The sequence below is a fragment of the Siniperca chuatsi genome, linkage group LG1 (genome assembly GCF_020085105.1).
Source record: "Siniperca chuatsi isolate FFG_IHB_CAS linkage group LG1, ASM2008510v1, whole genome shotgun sequence".
Taxonomy (NCBI): Eukaryota; Metazoa; Chordata; class Actinopteri; order Centrarchiformes; family Sinipercidae; genus Siniperca; species Siniperca chuatsi.
The window spans coordinates 8643589-8663661 of NC_058042.1; the positions used below are offsets into that span (position 1 = coordinate 8643589).

General features: G+C 39.6%; 1 protein-coding gene across 2 annotated transcripts in view; it reads left to right on the top strand.

Annotated features, from left to right (window-relative positions):
• coro2ba (coronin, actin binding protein, 2Ba) overlaps positions 1–20073 on the top strand; it is a 51593-nt gene that overhangs the window by 585 nt on the left and 30935 nt on the right. The window lies entirely within an intron of this gene.

Here is a 20073-nt window from a genome sequence, read left to right on the forward strand (position 1 = left end):
GGATGTGTGTTAATGTGCGTTTGTACTGTATGACTGTGTTCCCATTAGAAATGCAGTCTGGTTATGATACCACCAAAATCAAATTCTGTGATTACATTCTGTAATCTGCAGCATATTACAGGCTGGAAACAATTCACTCTGGGTATGAGGAAGTTATACTTTTTATCTGTGTAGGAGCTATATAAACTTTATTTCGATGAGACTTGGTATTCAGAGAAGAAATGAAATATCAGGCCTGGCATTTGAAGACTAAACTGTTTCTTTTAGGTGCTGTAATTTTGTATAAGTATGTGCAGGATTGTTGAGAGATGTAGTGTTGGTGATAATGTTTGGCAGGTTTGGTTGTTTAATGTGTTTTGTTGGTTTCTGTCGATATGAATATGAGAACTGGTAAGCAGATCCATACTGATTTGGTGTTTTGTTTGCTAGCAGCTTCAGGGAGTAAAGCATATCTCCTAAAATCCTACTGTGGCTTTGACAAATAGTGATTTATAATACTAATTAACAGAAAGATTACCATTACAATATGCAAATTCTGGCTTATAGCAGATATAAGCAAGTACTTCACATGAAAACATAACTTGAGTATTTTGAATTTCGGCAGTGTCACTGTGCTTCGGTCCTATTGTGGTTTCTCCTCGATCTACTGTGGCTTGGATTGTACCTTATTTGTACATCACTTTGGACAAAAGCATCTGCCAAATGAATAAATGTAAATGTAACTTTAAACAGTTCAAACTGTCACATTATGGGGACTCAGCCCCCAGTAGGGGATGAAAAGCAGATTCCCACAAGGCAAACCATAAAATTTTAGGGTTAAGACTTGGTTAATGTTAGTTACTGTAGGGTTAAGTTAATGTAGGGTAAGTGTTGGGGTTAGGCATATAGCAATATGGTTAAGATTATGGTCATTCTTCTGGGAATAGATATAAATCGATGCTGTCCGCTTAAGTGACAGCAACAAATGTGTGTGTGTGTTCGCAGTCTCAAGCTGATCTTAAAGTAGGTGTGTCAGCCTGCTTGGGTGATTGTTCATGTGCACCCAAGTGTGTATTGGTGGCCGCAGTCTGTGCTTAACGCCGCAGCAGCCAGTTGAATCCTCTTAATCACTTAACAGAGGGAGAGAGACAGATAAACAGGTGGAGACACACAGAGAGAGGAAATTAGCACACCTACTCCCATGTAGAGAATTAACCTGGACCCAAATAGATGACCTACTGTAGACACAGGACAATGGCCTATTTACTCACACTTGTGGTAACACACCTGCAAGTTCCACACACAAGTTCTGTTAATACAGAATGGCCATAGTTTGTATTTCCAGCCTACGATCTCCACACAAATTCACAGACGATTGCTCTCAAAGTACAATTTTTCTGCCTGTGTGTGAGAGAGATTGTGTGGGCGGCGTGTGTGCTGCTACGTAGGTGGACATTCTCCACAATGAGAACTGAAACAGGAAAAGGTCAGGTGCTCATGTGTTGGCATTGAGCCAAAGGTTAAATCTGACTGTAGACAAGGCCAAAGCATTGAAGAGAATTTTAATTAATAAACCCATGATCTTTTGGCTTTGCTTGCATTTTGATTCCTACCAGCAATTATGGAAATGAGTTAAGGAGGAAGGAATCAAGAAAAAAAAAATGGAAAGACAAAAACGTGCTTTGACATCTCTGTAAAAAAGGTATGAAAGCACATTACCCAGTGGTATCTAAAAGATGATAGGTGTGTGGGAGAAGCAGAGAGAGAGAGAGTCTAGGGAGCTGTTTTCATGGCTATGCCTGCCAACAGCAGGGAAGTCACCTTGGGAGGGATACAGGACAAGAGCTTCTATGCTGACGGGGCTAAACAGCCTTCTACCCCTCAGCACACAGATACACACTGACAATATTCTGGAGACACAGTCCCTGCAATGCTTCTTAGTATCAGACCAAGATTTGTATGGTCTGGCCTGACCTCTTAACATTACAGTTTAGATTTACAGTGATTTGCATTGGGGACATATAGACATTTATTTGCATAGCATAAGAATGACAGTAATGTCACCTCTTTAAACATTAGTGTATTTACAGGAGGAGTATTACCACTTGGATTATCTCCTCAGACTCATTAGCAACTCTGCATACATGATTAATCAAAAACTCAATTAAAAGCGCAATAATCGTAAAATAAGGCTCTAAGTGAAGTTTCTGTGCTCTAATTTAGTAAGTTATAAGCTACTTTTTTGCTGTGAAAGATTTTGCATCAACAACCCATTAAGTGGGACAAAATGAGATGTTTGTTGTGTTTGTTTAGTCTGTTCCTGACTTTGCAGATCTGATGTCTTTTTTTCTGTTTCTGCCCGGGGAATAAGTATTCTTTCTCTACCTTCCACTAAAATCTGTATATACACATTCAAGATACTGTAGCTAGTTAACCTTGATTGGTTATTGTTCATGCCTAAACAAGTACATCCAGGATTATTTTTCCAAAGCAGACATACTGATGTGCAAACATTACTAGCTAGATTAATTATCGCAGTGGTGATGAATGTAAACCTGATGATCAAATGTAGATGATAGAAGTTGCCAGTACTACTTGTATAAGACAGTGGTTCCCAAACTGTGAGCCAGGGGACCCTTGGGTGCCTTGGGGATGGGTCAAGGGTGCTGCAAGATTTAGCATGTCATTGTTAATTTATAGTGCGTAGTATAGTTTTTTAATAACGTTTCAAAACTTTAAAAAACAAATCTGTGACATGTACATTAACTAACATTTCAAACACATCCAAACAGAAGAAAAGCAAAAATATCAAAATCACTGTATTAAAAAACTTTAATATGCAGTTATGCCACAGCCAATGATTGGTTGCAGTTGTCATAGTAACACAACATGCTTTCAGGCCCTCAACACAGTCTGACAGGACTGAATCTGAGCCAACAAAATTAAAATCAGACTGAACACTACTCGGCTAACGGCTCAACGGACGGGTTTTGGCTGCTTGTGGAGGACTGATATCCATCACTATACAGCACCTTTGGGATGTGGTGGAACGGGAGAGTCGCATCATGGATGTGCAGCCGACAAATCTGCAGCAACTTTGTGATGCTTTCATGTCAATATGAACCAGCATCTCTGAGGAATGTTTCCAGCACCTTGTTGAATCTATGCCACGAAGAATTAAGGCAGTTCTGAAGGTAAAAGGGGGTCCAACCCGGTACTAACAAGGTGTACCTAATAAAGTGGCTGGTGAGATATGCACGTTATATTGGTAGTTAGGTGGTTCAGAGTGCCATGACAAAAAATTTCCTTTGCGGTGCTGTGGTGCTGTTTGGTGCCAGTCTAAGATATTGTCAATCCTGAAATGTCATTAAGATATACAGTGGATAATATTTTGTGTGTGTGTGTGTGTGTGTGTCTACTGTATAACATAGAGGAATCCTGTCGACCAGAAACAGATATAAATGAGAAATGTCAAATATATGTATTTGCTTCTCACTGTGATAGATAGATCATCAAAAAATGGAGAGAGAAACCACCATTCACTCCGCTGACAAAATGCTGTCAGTAAAAATGGGTCATTGCATGTTTAAATCCATGGCCTTTGCTTTCAAACATGGTGTTACTGGGCTGAGTCCTCTGTGAGATGGGACCATAAGCTCTTAAGCTTTTTAAAACCGACACTTTTGTCTACTGGCAATAATTTCTTTGGGCCTGGAGGTTTATCCCATATATTGCTACCAAATATTATAATACCTCAAATTGAACATCATAATATGATTTGTAAAATACCTCAGGGTAATGCATTCCCTAAATTGCTGGTTGATGTTATTATACTGTAGGTTTATTAGCAGAATCAACCCCTCTGTGTGTAACTATGTCAAATGCTGCCACAGTGCTGAGACAAGTACTTCTAACACTGCTGAAGAGTTGCTAAGGAGTTGGACAATGCACTTGTTACTAGAGTTTTCGTGAATCAAATTTTTTTTTTTTTTTTAGAAATATCTATTATTTTTTTCAGCATGCTTGCCTTCGTTTGTTTGGAAGTACATCACAGAGAGGCAGAATGGAAACATTGCAAGACAAAGGTGGATGACATACAACACAGGCCCTTGACTGAGTGATATTACACTCGGTACGCATGTTAGTCCACTAGCCGTCCATGACACCCCACAAATGTTTATTCTATCTGAACTTATTCAGTATGTGTGTTCTGAAGCCCATATTGCAAAACCGAGCCACAGTCAACAGAAAACCCTTTTTGACCTGCTTTTCTCTAATGGTCAAACTGGTGTTTTGCTTATGTCCCTAATTTTGTTTAGTATTTTTATTTAGGCAATTAACATTTATTTCCATTGAAAATCATCTTGCAGATACAGTACTTGGAGCTTGCTTAGTTATGCCAATCTATTAAAGGGAGTTTGTCTTGTTTTTGTCAGAGTTACATTATCATTGTGCGGACATGCTGTTAATAAGGCTGTTGAGCTTTACTGTGGCTCATCTGCAGAATATTCATACTCTAAATCCTTTGGCTATGACGTGAAAATGAATAAAATATTGAAATGAAAATAAAATAATGTTTTTCTTGAGTGGAATGTTTAGTGCTGCGTACAGCATGCTGCTCTCAGTGGTGTAGCAGAAAACTGCCAACACAGCTAGCACATCAGGGCACAGTATGGGATTATCATCACTATATCTGGACACTGTTCTCATTTCCTTTGTGTTTGCGCGTATGTCTGTGTGTGGACGTGGGTGGTAGGGCACGAATGTGAGTTGGCAGACACATTATGTGTAGGTGGGTGGATAACTCCCATTACTACTACTAAATTGGTACTACTAAGTATTGAGTATTACAGATCTTGTGATATCAGCAAAAGAACAAATCTGTTTATCTGCTGTATTTTGACCTATAACTTGCTCATGTGTGTGTCTACATCCTTAAGGCTGTTTGACTTCATCTCAAAGTAGCTAAATGAAACCCTGCAGCTCACAGCTGCTCCCTTACATAAGACACAAGTAGGAAGAATAATAATCCCATACAGTAAAACTACTCAGCCTTCAGTTTGCTCTGTAAAAGACCACTTCAGTGTCCTCCAACAGCATAGGGGGCAACAGAGGCTAGCTCTAGCATTGATTGTTGCCCTGAGTTACCTTCCTTTGCTCTCAGTCCACGGGGCTCAAGGGAGAGGCATAATGGCCACTGTGGGATTTCTCTGTGCAAGAAACTGACCTCTCCAGAAGGCTGAGGTCACCCAGCCCTCCGTCTGCCAAACCACCTCCAGCCAGAGATGTTGGGAAATAAAAGCACAGAAGGACTGAATTCTGTTTCATATTCAAAGCCATTTCTGAGCATTTAGCAAACTAATCAATTGTGCCATAAAGCATAATGGCAAGCTGCTGGCATAGAAAAAGTTGCTCAGACCACTTGGACTGTTCTTTTGAATACCTCTTTGATTTGAAAGCTGTGATTTGCACGGCAACCCCTAAAATGGTCCAGTTGTTTTTGGTTGGATACCACAGAAAGAGCAGTGTGCCAGGGCTGGGGAGGGGGGTGGGGAGAAGGACAGAGGGACGCTGAGGGAGGAGAAGAGTAACCAAGATGAGGAGGGGGGGACTGGCCTTCAGGGTAACCCTTTTTGTTCCTTTAGACACCAGCAAAAATGCTCCCCAGCTAACACTAAAGGACGTGTGGTGATAAATGATTGTCTGTTCCCAGAGGGCGGACACACACACACACACACACACACACACACACACGCACGCACACATACACGTACATATGTGTGTATTAATATAGTTCAGAGGACCCTTTATGACTTCATTCATTTTCTTGCACATAACTCTAACCTTAACCATCAGCACTGCATCCCTAACCTCACCCTAATCCTATTTTAATCCTCAAACTGAAAGCGTAGCCCTCAAATATGATTTTGCAAATGGTTTCACCCAATTAGGACACACCCCTGAATGAATGCATGAAAAGGTCAGGCTCAGGTATATGCTCTTTTGCGCATTTCAAGATTTTGAAGATTTGATGAGCACTGTAAATGTACTCACTTTGCCAGAATGTCTTGATTCCTTAGGTCTAAAACCCAGCCCTCACAAATATAAAAGTACAAGATCACACACACACGTACGTGTTTGTTTCTCTCTAGCAAAGGCTTTATATTTAACCATACTGACGTGAATTCTATATAATTCAAAGTAGCATTCAAGCTGTGTTAAGTGTGTTAGCAATTACATATCTGCAAACACCCCAATTATGAAGGAGGCCCATGCTGCTCTGATGTCAGGCACACATATGTGGTTGGAAAGACGTCTGAAAGCCATTTTCAGAGTGTTTATGGTACAGCTTCTACTGTTAACTGTAAGGCTGTTAAGACTCTCATAGCATAAAACGATTCAAGATATGTTTCAAGATATGAAAGCTCTGACAAATCTCAGTGACAATCCTGTTTAATTTTTATATGCTTTTATAGTGATCAAAACAGAAAATGAACATTTGCTGTGCACATTTACACACACAAATCCAAGCACAATCCATCCAATCCACACTCAAACTGTCTAAATTCTTTACTCGGGGCACCTCGCCCACCATAAATCTTAATTGAGTGTGATTTAGACCACTGGCCATTTGTCAAGCTTAATGTTTACCCGCACGCTCTCTCACACACACCAACACACAGACAGACACATTAAACTCAGAGCTAAATCGCCAACCTAGCAACCCAAAACCTGCTATTCTTGGAGTAGGAAAAATACACAACATCTTAGCAGATCAAGAATACTAAATCCAGAATTAAGCTTTTTGTGTGTTTTGTTTTCTTATATTCACTCTAAATGAAGCAGACAAAAGAATTTACATGGGGAGAGAAAGTTGTGTGTGTGGGGGGGGCAGACAAAAGTGTGAGAAAAAAAGAGGAAAAAAGGGAGATAGTTGTGAGAAAGCCACAGAAAAGCATTCACCACAGGAAGACATTCAGATCTCATGAGCTCATTGCCTGTCAGAAAGCTTCCTTACCCTGCTCGATGTGTGTGTCTGTGTGTGTGCGACTGTCTGTAAAAACTGTACTTTTCAAATCTGTGTGAAAGGCCTGTAGTGTATTTCCAAAAGAGTTGGGAAACTCTTCTTTCCTCGTATCACTGCATGAATCATTCCTCCACTGCAAATGCATTCACACAGTCCACATAGTCACATAGTAGGTGACCTTCTTACAAAAGTATGACTTGAATTCATTGCAAAAAGTGCACAGGGGAAAGCTTTATTATGGCTTTTGTTGGATAAAAGTGTTCATTTTTGGATTCCCCTTTGGGAGTTCACTGAAATAAAAGAGGACGGAATCATGTGAAATTATTTGTGAACATCCTGCAGAGGAAATAAAGACACAGTAGAGAGTGACCATTACTAGCACCTTTCCCCTCCAGCTAAGATTAGGTGCACATCCCATGGAATCTGTGTGTGTGTGTGTGTGTGTGTGTGTGTGTGTGTGTGTGTGTGTGTGTGTGTGTGTGTGTGTGTGTGTGTGTGTGTGTGTCTGCAGTCTGTACAATCAGGACATAGGATGTGCTTCCTGTTTGTGGACCTGAAGACAAGGCAATAAGTGCATTGAGACAGATGGGGGTTTTACTTTGTATGTGCAAGTGTGTGTGGTATTCAACACTTACTGTATGTGTGTGTAAGATGAGATAATTACTTAATTCCAACAAAGCTTCAGTTTCTTCAAGAATTTTGTAGAAAATTCATTTGCATTTAAGAAAATGTATGTATCTCAGTTTTTTATATGTATGAAGAAACTGGTAGTAAGACTCAGTATTAGTTTGTTGAGATTTTTTGCAGAGTGAATCGCTCTCCTAGAGGGATTCAAACCCTGTGTCTACCCTCTCCTTTCCCTCTTAGCAATACTCCTTTCTCATATTCATCCTTTATTTTTTCCTCCACTCCACTAATACTTAATCAGTATGAAATTTCCAATTTGTTCCAGTCTCTTGTCTTCACTTATAAATGTCCTTCTTTCCTTCATTCTGTATTATACCTTAAAGCTGCAGCTATCTGCTTCATTGTTTTATGTCTAGCTTTATGTCTGTCTGTCTTTGTTTTTATCTGTCTGTTTTTCTTTCTGGTTTAAAGTGTCCTAAAAGTCCTGTGAGCATTACAACAGAGTTATAGTAACAAAAGAGGCTCTTTTGTCAGATAGTATCTGGCTTTGGCACAAGGATGTTATTTATATCAGAAAACGCAATAGAAATAAGTAACAGCGATTAAATATACCCCATTCATGCTTTTTAGTCCCACAGGTAATATAGAATGTGTGTGTGTTTTATATATATATATATATATATATAAACCCAGTTGCCTACAGCTGGTGAATTGTATGGTGTTATACTGACAGTTCTGCAACACAGTTCAACAGCACCACAAACTACAGCCTCCAAAATGATCAGAAAATGTAATCAACACCTCTCTAAAACAGAGAAAACGAAGGCAAATGGTAAGATTCTGACCCAAACTGTCTGTTGTAAACATCCACAACAGTTTAAAGACAAACGTCCAGGTTCAACTTGTACCTATGGTACTTGCTGTAATTTTGTACACACATTGTTTTCTCGTGCAATTAGGGATTACTGGCATGTCATGTGTGTTCACTTTGGGTTTACTACCAAATAAAGTGGTAGCTAATCTGGCAAAAATGCCATCTTCTTTACAGCCTGTTTGATTGTCTGACAGCTCATATTTCTTTTGGTGGTGTAGTGATGTTGCTGTGTTCCCAGATCTCAGAAATTCCTTGAGTACAAATTTATCATAACCAATAGGAATAATGACCAAAAAGACCCACGTTGTATTAAATTGGAATCATCCCTAGAAACCAGTCTGCCCCTTTAATAGTCACAAAGCAAATGAAATGACTCAATATACAGAGCTCTTCTAGGTAAAAATGTGCTGTTTAGTGAACAGAGGCACTGAGAAAGGAATGCACTCTTGATTTCTTTATCACTACAGTTGCACTGGCAAAGCTGCAGTGGTCAATACATGTCAACTATGCAGGTCATTGCAGTGCCACTGCAGTGAGAATCAGGGTGGTCCGTTTTCTCACTGAAACAGTAGCTGCCGGGTTCGGAGGCTTGATGAAGTGTCATGGAATCCACTTACGTAATTTTATCCTACATCACTCTCCCAGGCATGAGGCTGACAATAGCAGTGCTGTATACTGTGCTGTGTTTTCATTTCTTGCATGCTTATGCAATGTCAACTCACATTTGAGTTATGTTTTGTTATGATAATGTTTTGTGATTTGTTTGTTTCTCACACATCTTTGTGTGCATTATACTGTAGGTAGAACTGTATTCTACACTGAACGAGACAGTGCTGAAAATTTCAATTCAATTTTATTTATATAGCACCAACAGAAGTTATCTCATTGCACTTTTCATATAGAGCAGGTCTAGACCGTACTCTTTAGAATATTATTTACAGAGACCCAACACTTCCCACCATGAGCAAGCACTTTAAGACGGAGGCAAGGAAAAACTTCCCTTTAACAGGCAGAAACCTTGAACAAAACCTAGGCAGCCAGCTGCCATGACCTGTTGGGGACCGCAAGAGAGAGAGAGAGCAGGAGAAAAGAGAACATACAGTTGAACAATGCAAATTCCACATTGAGATTTAAAATAATAGTAATGGTATTGGTAGTGGTAATAATATACCATATATAGTTGAGTGAACATAAGAGAAACGAGTGAGAGCACATCCATGGTGGATGATACTACCACCCACACTCTGTCTCTCACACACAAAGACATCCGCATCAGAGTTCATCAGGGTCAATTTCAGCTCTGTATTTCGCCTATGGGCACTGATAGCAGTGTAAATATAGATATTAGTCTCTCTGCAGCACAAAATACTTCATGTTTTTCATTTCCTTTCCTCGTGTGCCTTCTTTCTTACTTCATGTCTCTATTATTCCCTCTCCTTTATATTTAACATATTTTTAATAACCATGCTGCATATCTGTCCTACGATCTGTTCAATACTGCTACACAGGAGATACATAAAAATGCATTTTACAGATAGTTAGTCATGGTCTTTCACTGTTCTGAACAAAGTGATGAGCCCATGTGGAGATCACATGAACCATAAATAGATAAGCCTCTTATAAAGGCTACAGTATATGGTGAAAGTGTCTGCTCTGAGCCACAGATGAGCCTGGTATGTCAGCGGTTTTTAGATGAGTTCGGCCAAAGCAGTCTGTCTTATAAGCGAGGCCTGTTTGAGTTCAATTGACATTTGGAGAGATCAGGCACCATGTGACGCAGGGGGAAAGCTGTTGGTACACAGAAACCTGGGTTATATTACATTACATTTATTTTGCTGACGCTTTTATCCAAAGCGACTTACAATAAGTGCATTCAACCATGTGGATACGACCCAAAAATTGCAAGAATAAGGCAAGTATTTCAGCTTTATCAAATATGCTGAACTGCTTCAAGTGCTACATACAGAGAAAGACTTGGATTGTTTTGGTTTTTAGTATGGGCAGTCTGAGCAGATGAGTTTTCAGTCTGCGACGGAAGATGTGTAGAGTTTCTGCAAACTTCTTTCTTACTGGTTCAGTTCAGGGGTCCTTCAGACTTGGGTCTTAACACTGCTGTGTTGGCAGTGTTCACAGGTGGGAAGTTGGTAAAAGAGAGTGTTCTTCTTGCTGTATTAGTGACTCCTAGTGGCTGGTCATGGTGTCTTGCGGAGGGATTGGGATCTGGCGCGGATAGTGTAAACAGAACAGCACAGAACAGGAATCTTTTGGCAGTCTACACCCTCTTCAGACCAACAGAGGAGTTAGTTGCCATTCCAAAATGGGAGAAAGGGGGAAGGAAATGCAAGAAAAGAAGAGAAGATGAAAAATTAATTTTAGATGTTAGTAATCTTAAATCAGCCATTCTACAGGTTGATATATTAAGTATATAATTTGAAAAGCACTTGTGTGTACAGGCAGCGACACAACACTGCATCACTGGGTTTCATTTATACTGGAATTCTTTTCACAGAACTATTTTCTGATTCTTTCTTCAGAGTTTGTCATCCCAGCCGAGAAACGTCAGTATAAATGTCAATCAGTCCTTATTTTTGGAGAATTTGTTCTAAATTCCAGCTGTCTGGATCTCCATTGTGGTAACTATGGTAACACAGTGTAACTATGGTAACACAGTGTATGCCTGTCTGTCTAAAAAGCAACAGTTCAACAACAGAGGCGAGAAACAAAGAGCCTTTAGAAATTATTGGACATTAGAATTCATACTACTCCAGTCATGTCAAACATGAACTGTATTCTCTGCTACTTGTGAAATCATTAACATTTGTGATTACTATTCACCATAACACTTTTAATACATTGTTTTTATGACAGTAATACAACATATTGATAAATTCATGCAGAATTCTATAAAAGAGTAATTAACATGCTTGAGGCAACTCACACTCGCACATTGTCCTGCACCTGCACATTCCTTTCTCCAGTTTGATTAGAAACCTACATCAGTCTTCTTTCATGAGCAGCTTAAACGCTTACTGCCTATAGAAAACAACTGGAAAAAGATGCCTCACTGCAAAAAACGTGGCCTGTCTGATCAGGGCCTAAGCCTGCACTTGTTTGCTAACACATCAGCTGTAAGAACTTGCTCAGCTTATATAGTATGTACTGTACATGTAAAGCTTTTGCTGGTAATTTGTTTTAGAGTAGAAATTAGTTTACACAATTGTAAACATACTGTTAGGAGGCCAAATTATGTTGGCAGACAAGATAACAAACAAACTAGTAACGTTTTTCCACTTGAATCAATTTGGTGCTGTTCACCTTTAAAATGATCAGTTAAGTAGACCCGTAGTTAGTCAGCATCATGTAGAATCATTAAACAAACTGCTAGTCAGGTATTTTAGTTATTTTCCTATACGTCTCTGTATTCCTCGTGTCGGTCACACAAGGTAAGGACCGTAGCCTGGCAATGCTCCTGACAATGAAGAATGGGAGCTGTGAATTCCTGAGGGTAGGGTAATAAAGGCTAAAAGACATTATTCCACACCGTCAGGGGGGAAAAAAGCTGTTGTGGTTTGGAGTGGAAAGGTGCTGAGAGTAGCAGCAAAGAAAAGCGTGCAAAAATAAAGTAGGTCCTTGTGTCATGGAAAGATAGGATGAGAAGCTTTAATGTTAATCTTTATTTTAAGTCAGCAAATATATCTGATCCAACCCCACCCTACAACACCACCCCTATTTTTCTGCTGCTCTAGAGAAATGCAATGAATTTGCTAGGTGAAGTTGGTATCCCTTGATTAATAACTTTATGCCACTCTAAAACTGTAAATGGTCTGGACTGGAAAAATTATGAAACTGTTTCTTTACACCAGTGAAACCACAGAAAGATAGCAAGGTCATTCGAATGCAATAAACAGGAGATTTAGCATGTTTTCCAGTATTGATAATGATATTAGCTACCCTGCTTTTGTAAGGCTAAATAGCTGCAGGATTTCTGTAATTTTGTTAAAAAACTGCACAAAATGATTGACTGAGAATAGAAACTGATGGGAGGCCTGACTACTGCATGGACAGGGCCTGGGATTTGAACTAATTTTCCCAACTTCACGTTACATTTATTAGTTGTCAAGCCACCTATTTGGCTGTTAGATTTGTAATTTTTTATTTTTTTTTTGGTGGTCTTGTAGTTGCTTGTTGGAAAGAGACGTGTGTGTACATTGTTTAATTTTGATAAGTGTAAATATCATTGTGCATTGTAAACATTTGAATATGTGGTTTGGGTGTATGACAGAGGCTCAACTCTAAAAAGATCAACTGAGCTTGTAAGCAGTACCAGCACGCATATATGTTTTTTACACTGCCTTTTTAGAGGACCTGCCTCACTTGGATTCATTACATTTTCCATACCATGGCACTGCTAATTAGTTGTCTGAATAATAACAAGTGATTCTATTAAAATTTACTTTACCCCTTAACTTTGGGTCAAACTTCAAGCCTGATTTATGCCCCAGTTCATACCTGTGTCAAGGGAGAGAGCGAAACTACAGTATAGCATTATTATTTTGAACATCACTGGAAAATACTCTTATTTTAAAGGACAACCTGAAAAGTTGTCAGAGGGGGGCATCAACAATGTATCATTCAGATCAGCTCTAAATATTACCTCACTGATTACTTAATAACTTCAGTGTCTTTGATCCGTTTGACAAGATTACTGCCCAGTTCATCCAAAACACTGTAATACCCAAAGAAAGTGGGATACACAGAAACGAGGGTGGTGCAGAAGATGCAGTAAGCTACAGCAGCATGACTTGGGAAGTGAGCAGATCCAGCAGGGAGTAGAGAGATGGTGCCAATAAAGAATCCCTTATGGAATAACAGCCAAAATTAAATATTTGTCCCCGTAGAGGATAGTGAAATTAGGTCTGTATTTTACAACTGGCTTTTAAACTGGGACACATATGCTTTACTGTACTGTAGAAGTCCAATTTACAGGCTGGCAATAAACAGATCAATGCAACAGACTGGAAAGACGTGCATGAGTGACCATATAATAGATATCCAACATATTGCTAACTAGCCAAACACTGTCCTGTCATGTGAGTGGCATGCTCTTATATAACTTCATAATAAACCTCTTCAACAATGGAAACATTTTGATAAACATATAGAGGCACATGGATGTATAATGGCAACAGCATTATTAGTCCTGTGGCTAGTTTTCCATGGGTGATCTCATCAACACAGTGGCTCCTCTGAAATAGGTCAAATTCACAACACATTAACCTTAACCCACATATGGGAATACTGTCATTTCAAATGTGGCTTAACAAGCTCACACATGGGTACAGAGAAGATTACTGTTGCCTGTTTCTGTCTCTGTGTGTGCGTGTGTGCGCGCGCGAGTGTGTGTGTGTGTGTGTGTGTGTGTGTGTGTGTGTGTGTGTGTGTTTGTGCAAGTGCAGAGTAGGCATGTTTTTTTTTTCTTGATTGAAACAGAAAGCTATTAAAGACAATGTTGAAGAGACACTAGAGAAATTATCCAAGATGTGCAGGAGTGCATATAGTAGTTTTAACGACTATGCATGTCTAGGAGTGTGTGTGTATGTTTGTGTGACAGGGTTAAAAGCATGGGACAGGGAGATGAAGAGCACTTTCTCCTTCTTCATCTCACCTGTCAGATTTTGAACAGGACACACAGTCACCAGCTCCATTCATGAGCTACACCGGCTTTATTTCTAACCTTGTCTTTTTTGCCTGTATAAACAGCCATAGGCCGTTACTATAGTTGTGGTTTAACCTGCTTACTTCGGTAGAAAAACCCATTCAAAGTCTTTCCACACAACCCCCGCTTTGAATAAGGAACATCTGGAGTTTCCCTGCCCCCTACTTTAAAGCTGGCAAAGGTGCCAGAATTGCTGCAGTCAATCTCACAGATTAGACCTTTTTTGTATCCTGCCTATGATAATAGACTGTGACATGCCTCTTTCATTTGTGTTGAAGAACCAAGAAAAAGAGAAAAAAAATTGGCCGAATTAATATCATCATGAAGAATCTTCGTCTCATCATGAAGAAGCTCTATCTTGATATTCTCTCTTTATTCTTTTACTACATTTTTATTCCTGTCCTCCTCTCTGGCTACTCAGAGATCCAATTTCTCTTCCAGCATCAGCAAACCACAACTCACCTTGTCCAAATGATACATTTATTTATAATATGGAGTGCAAGTACACGTGTCACTTTTTTCATAGACTGAACATTTCTTTTCTATATCATTTTATAGAACCTGTAGTTATTCTATGGACCCACCTTCAATGTGAATCGACTAGTCCATTAAATTCTGAGTAAAGAGATTACAGAGAACTGACCTGGTGCACTAATATGATATTGACGTGTATGAGGTTCCTGTACTGGGACACTAGTTATCTCATTGCCCTGGGTAATTGTATCAGACAAATAGCTCTATAATAGCTTTTCACTACTGGTATCCGCCATCTGCATCAGTTAGTTTCTCTCATACTTTGGTCCAGAGCAAGATATCTCAACAACTGCTGGACAGATTGGCAAGAAATCTGCCGTGAAAATTTAAGGTTATCCAATGATGATTCCTCAAGTTTCTGGTGAGTCCCTGTCTTTTTGTGTAGAACCACCATTATGCCAAAATGTCCACCTGTACACAAGAAAAATTAAAATCTAGAAAGCAAATAGACCATGAAATTTACTAATTTTTGCTCCCCAGAGGATGAATTCTTTCAATGTGGATGCTCAACTGAATTTCTTCTAGCACCACTCTACTGTATCTCATAATCTAATAGGTGATTGCTGTAACATTTGCTGAGAACTTTCATGGTCACAAAGAGATCAACCCATTTGTTGCCGATATGTTAGGGCAGGTTCACACATAAAGTTCCGGTCCCTGAATCAAACCAATGCGAGCATGATACATTGTTTAAATTTTCAAACTGGTCCAGTTTGTGTTCACAAAGACAAAACTCAAACAGTCCAGAAATTGTAAACAAAATCCATGAGGTGGAAATGTCGTTCCATTATTGGTCATATAGTCTGTGGGTAAAAAGACAGCAAACCCCTCAAAATATCTTCCTGGATATTGTACATCATGGAGCACCGTCAGGTTCTATTATATCAGCTTTAGAGGACTGCGCATTTAACGTCTCATAAGACAGCGGGTATTAAATAATTTAATAATGTAGGCCGGCATTTTGAGGAAGACTCTGCCATCAGAGAAGACGGCTGGTTCTGATGAGATCCTACCAGGACCAGTGATATAAGTGTGCCACAATTGCAAACATGCAAAAATCACAAAGTCATTGTCATTTTGGTAGCAAACGTGCTACTAGTTCACCAGTCACCAAAACAGGAAGAGAAAAAGTTTTTTAACAAATAAAATGACACATACAAAGGTAAGCTTCCTGTGATTGTTTCGATCGGTGTTCACACCAGAAATGAACCACTCCAGAGTTCACTTGACAGTGGTCTGAGACCACCCCTTCAAGGCGGGCCAGAGAGCGGTTGTTTGGTCCGCACCAGAGTTCGAGTCCGGAGTTCACACCAACCCAAATGAACCGCACCAAGAGGGTAAAAGCTCCAGGGTTCAGTTCAACCGGACAACAAGACTGGTGTGAACCCGCCCTTATTGTAACCCTTAGAACAGACTTTAGTCCCATTGTTAAGGCCCTAACAATAGAAAATTGACAGTATATTTTTGTTCCTCCAACGCTTTCATATTGTGTGATGTAGGGAACTTTGCAGCCTCTAGGGACCACCAGTGAAGCTGAAGACTGTTATTCTTGCGTATACGCCTTTATTTTTGTGTTATTTCTACAGTTGCTTTCATATTTAATATAACCTGTGGATGCAAGTCACTATTTCAAATTCATTGTACAAATTTGCTTGGCTAAAAAATTATTCTGTTTGTTGACCTATGTTGTATACAAGTACTTATCTATTAATAATCAAAGTACTATGTCAAAAATGAAAAGTATTGTTTGCTTTATGTAAATGGATTTTTTGGCACCAAGATGACTATTGGAAATTGGGTTGATGAATATTAGATCTTTCTGCTTTTGTTCCTTCTTGGACTAATTATCATATCTTTCCAAGCAGTATCACATAAATGATAGAAGATCAGTAATCTAGCAGCACAAATCCTTGTTGCCAAGATTCAGATGGTCACTGTCTGGAATGGAGAAGTCCTTGGCCAGGCAGATGGTCTGGCACTTGGCTTGGCCACGTTCTCTGTCTGGGTTTGCTTTTTCACGCTCTCCATCCACCCATCCAATCCTGCGAAGAGAGACAGAGTGAGAGAAAGAGATGGTGAGAGGACAAAGGAGAAATAGAAAAGAGAGAGCAAGACAGATAGTGGTAGATTGAGGAGGTAGAGATACCAAAAGGTTGTTCATCTGGTCGTTGACACAGTCGAGCAGGATTGCCTGGCATATTGAGTCTCTGTGGTTCTGAACCTCAAAGCTTTGTGTCTCATCCAATTTGGATGATCAAGTAGCTTTTCCCAGACTTGTGAAAAACAGAGCAATAAATATACTGTACGCTTTGTATGAGAAAAGATCAGAAGATTTGAAAATATTAGAGATGACTCTGTGTTTGAACCAGTAAATGTTTTGATTGATGGTTTTAATGGAGAAGGGAAACATGCTTGGTTGCTGACCAGTCCTTTTGTTGTTGTAGCTCCTGGTTAGGCTTTCTTTTTACAATGTGTTTAATAATAACAGTGTTCACTCAGGTTAGGCCTTTTTTGTATGAACTAACTTGCTTAAAGGACCTTTTTAGCTCTCTTAATTAAACCTTGGTGAAAGTATGGTTACCTAACAACTGATAAGCAAACAGGCACCGAGATTGTGTCTGTTTCTTCAGAAGATATTGTAGATCTGTGTGCATGCAGTGGTACTAGAACTATTCCCTTTTAATCCCACAGTGAGAAACCTCACTCAGTTATACCAGAGTCACAAGCACACCTCAACACACTTGAAATATGTTATGAAAAAACAGCTCAGCTGCCTACTGTTTCTTAACATCAGACAGAGCTACTGTTTGTATTTGACTCACAAAAGGTAATTTTGATGCCAGTGTCCTGGCAGTCTCCAGGTTCTGGGTTAAATGACCAATGACCCAACCTCCTGCAAATTGACGTGCTCCATCAGCAGTCACCTTGAAGTTTTCAAAGGCAATATATTAACAGATCTGAAATCATAACTCACTGACTGATTGATTATTCCACAGAGCTGTTTCTGTGGTCTTACTTCAGTGATGGATTTTAATAATCTGATGAAAGTGCACCTTCATCTCCTGGTCCTGCATCTTGGGCTCAGTACCATTTGGCTTTCACAATTTGATACACCGCCAGAGGGATTTAATTTCAGAGCTGATGAGATTTGTGTACTATGACATAAATCAGCTTTCCTCAGTGTTGCTTCTGTAAAAGTCTGTAAGCTTTCTCCTAAAACGCAATTTCAATTATCTTTACGTATTATCTTTGCTCAAATAGATGTCTACCATGTAAACAATGGAAATTCTGTTATTCAAGTCCCTTCAAACTGCAACATCAAATGATTACAGCAGCTTTTGTTACTGTGTTAAAAGTAAACTTTTATACAAAAATAAAAAACAAAGTTTCCCTTTCTCCCCTTGTATTGATAATTATTTATCTACAGGTATGATGAGGCAGTAAATGACAACTCACTGGCAATACAAGAAATGTGTCATGTAAGGGTATTGCTGTCAGGATATTGTTCATAAAAAGAAACAGTTTAAAGGTGGGGTAAGCGATTTTGGAGAAATCCAATGCCATGACAAATACCATGATATAGAGCGAACAACAACACAGCAAGTAATGTAACTAACGTTAGCTAGGTTGTGGGTTAGCAAACTGTCCCTACAGTTGCTGCTGCGAAGCTAACAGCCAGAGAGGACGAGATGGATTCCCAGAGCCAGCACAGCAGCTCCAGACAGCGATACTCACAACTCTCCTGCTGCTATAGCTAACATCACAACAGCAGCATATCTTGGCAAACTAGAAAGTAAGATGAATGTCTGCGAGCAAGTCATTTAACGTTACCTGACACACAAATCATGGCTGGAATAGTGTTGTGTGGCTGGGTCCGAGATACTTTGTTTGTTTCCCATTTACAGAGCCAGGGCTGTCAGATTTTTTTTCAGCGCACACACTGAACGGACAGAACGTGAGGAGATATTCACCGAATTTGACAAAAAGACGTGTATTGTATTAGAATCGCATAACCCACCTTTAAATGCTTCTTGGACATTAACATATAAATCATTTTGATGCTGCAGTTTTGAGTTTTTAAATACTGAAAATATCTATATTATCTCCAGGCAGTTTTAGTTGGGTCAGTGTGTGTGTGTGTGTGTGTGTACATGTGTGTGTGCATGTGTGTGCGTGTGCGCGTGTGCGCTGCAGAACAGGTTGGAGGTCTGGGGAGTTAATCTCTTTCTGGTAAGAGCCTCCTCTGCTCCTCCTCCCTGTCTGCTTTTTTCTTTGTTTCTTTAAATATTTCATCATTCTTTGTTGATCTGCCCCTGCCATTTCTTCCTCTCTTCTCTCTCCTTATCTTGTATTCTCTTTCACCTTGAGTCCTTTATTCTCTCTTTTAGGCAGTGTCTGCCTGCCTTTATCTCTGCCTCTCTTTTGTCACTGTGCCTCACATGTCGTCTTTTGTTTCTCTGTCTTTCCTCTGGACTTTTCCTTCACCTTCAGTCAACAACCCCCCTCTGTCGTTCGGGGTGTGAGGCCCCGCTCACATCATTATGCTCCAAAAAGCATGTGGCAAAAAAACTCCTGGGGGAAAAGGAAAGCAAACACAGGGGAGATTATTAATTTAGACCTCTCTTCTGGTTTTTGATGACTGACCATATAAGTGGAATTGGAAAAAAGTGTCTCTGATTTGTGTTTAAATGTAAAATATTGTATGCATTAGAGAGAAGAATGAAGAAAAAGAGACTAGTATTTGTGAGCATATCACAATGTCTAGGAAATACTACAACATATATCCATAGTAATTATATTACCTAGATGATAACACTGCTGTCAACAAACTCCTTTTGCTCTGCGAGGCGATGGATGGATTCCGGGATATCCACTCCTCCATGTACTTGTGCTCTGATAAGTGCCCTTCAGCTGGGTTTCTGGGTTTTCTGTCCTCGGGTAGTGTGCTCTTTGCACAATTACCACTGCTTAATGGGGCTGGCTTGAGGCCTAAGAGGTGCCATTAGCTGAGCTTCTGCATCTCCTGTCATTATCACAGAGTAATACCCAATCATCATGAACACACACTCCCAAACTCATACAGCACTGGCTGCTGTTTGACCAGGCTCCTAGTTATGACACAAAGACTGTATAAAGAGTAATCCATAACATAACGCACTTTGTTCATTGCTGTTAAGATAAGATATTAACAAAGATGGATTCAGTGACTTTCATGGTCTTGTTACAAAAAAGTTAAATGTACTCTGTGGAGTTTTTAGCCACTAGTAGTGTTATTGAGCAATGTTTTGATGAGCAGGTGACTGTTTTGTTGTATCA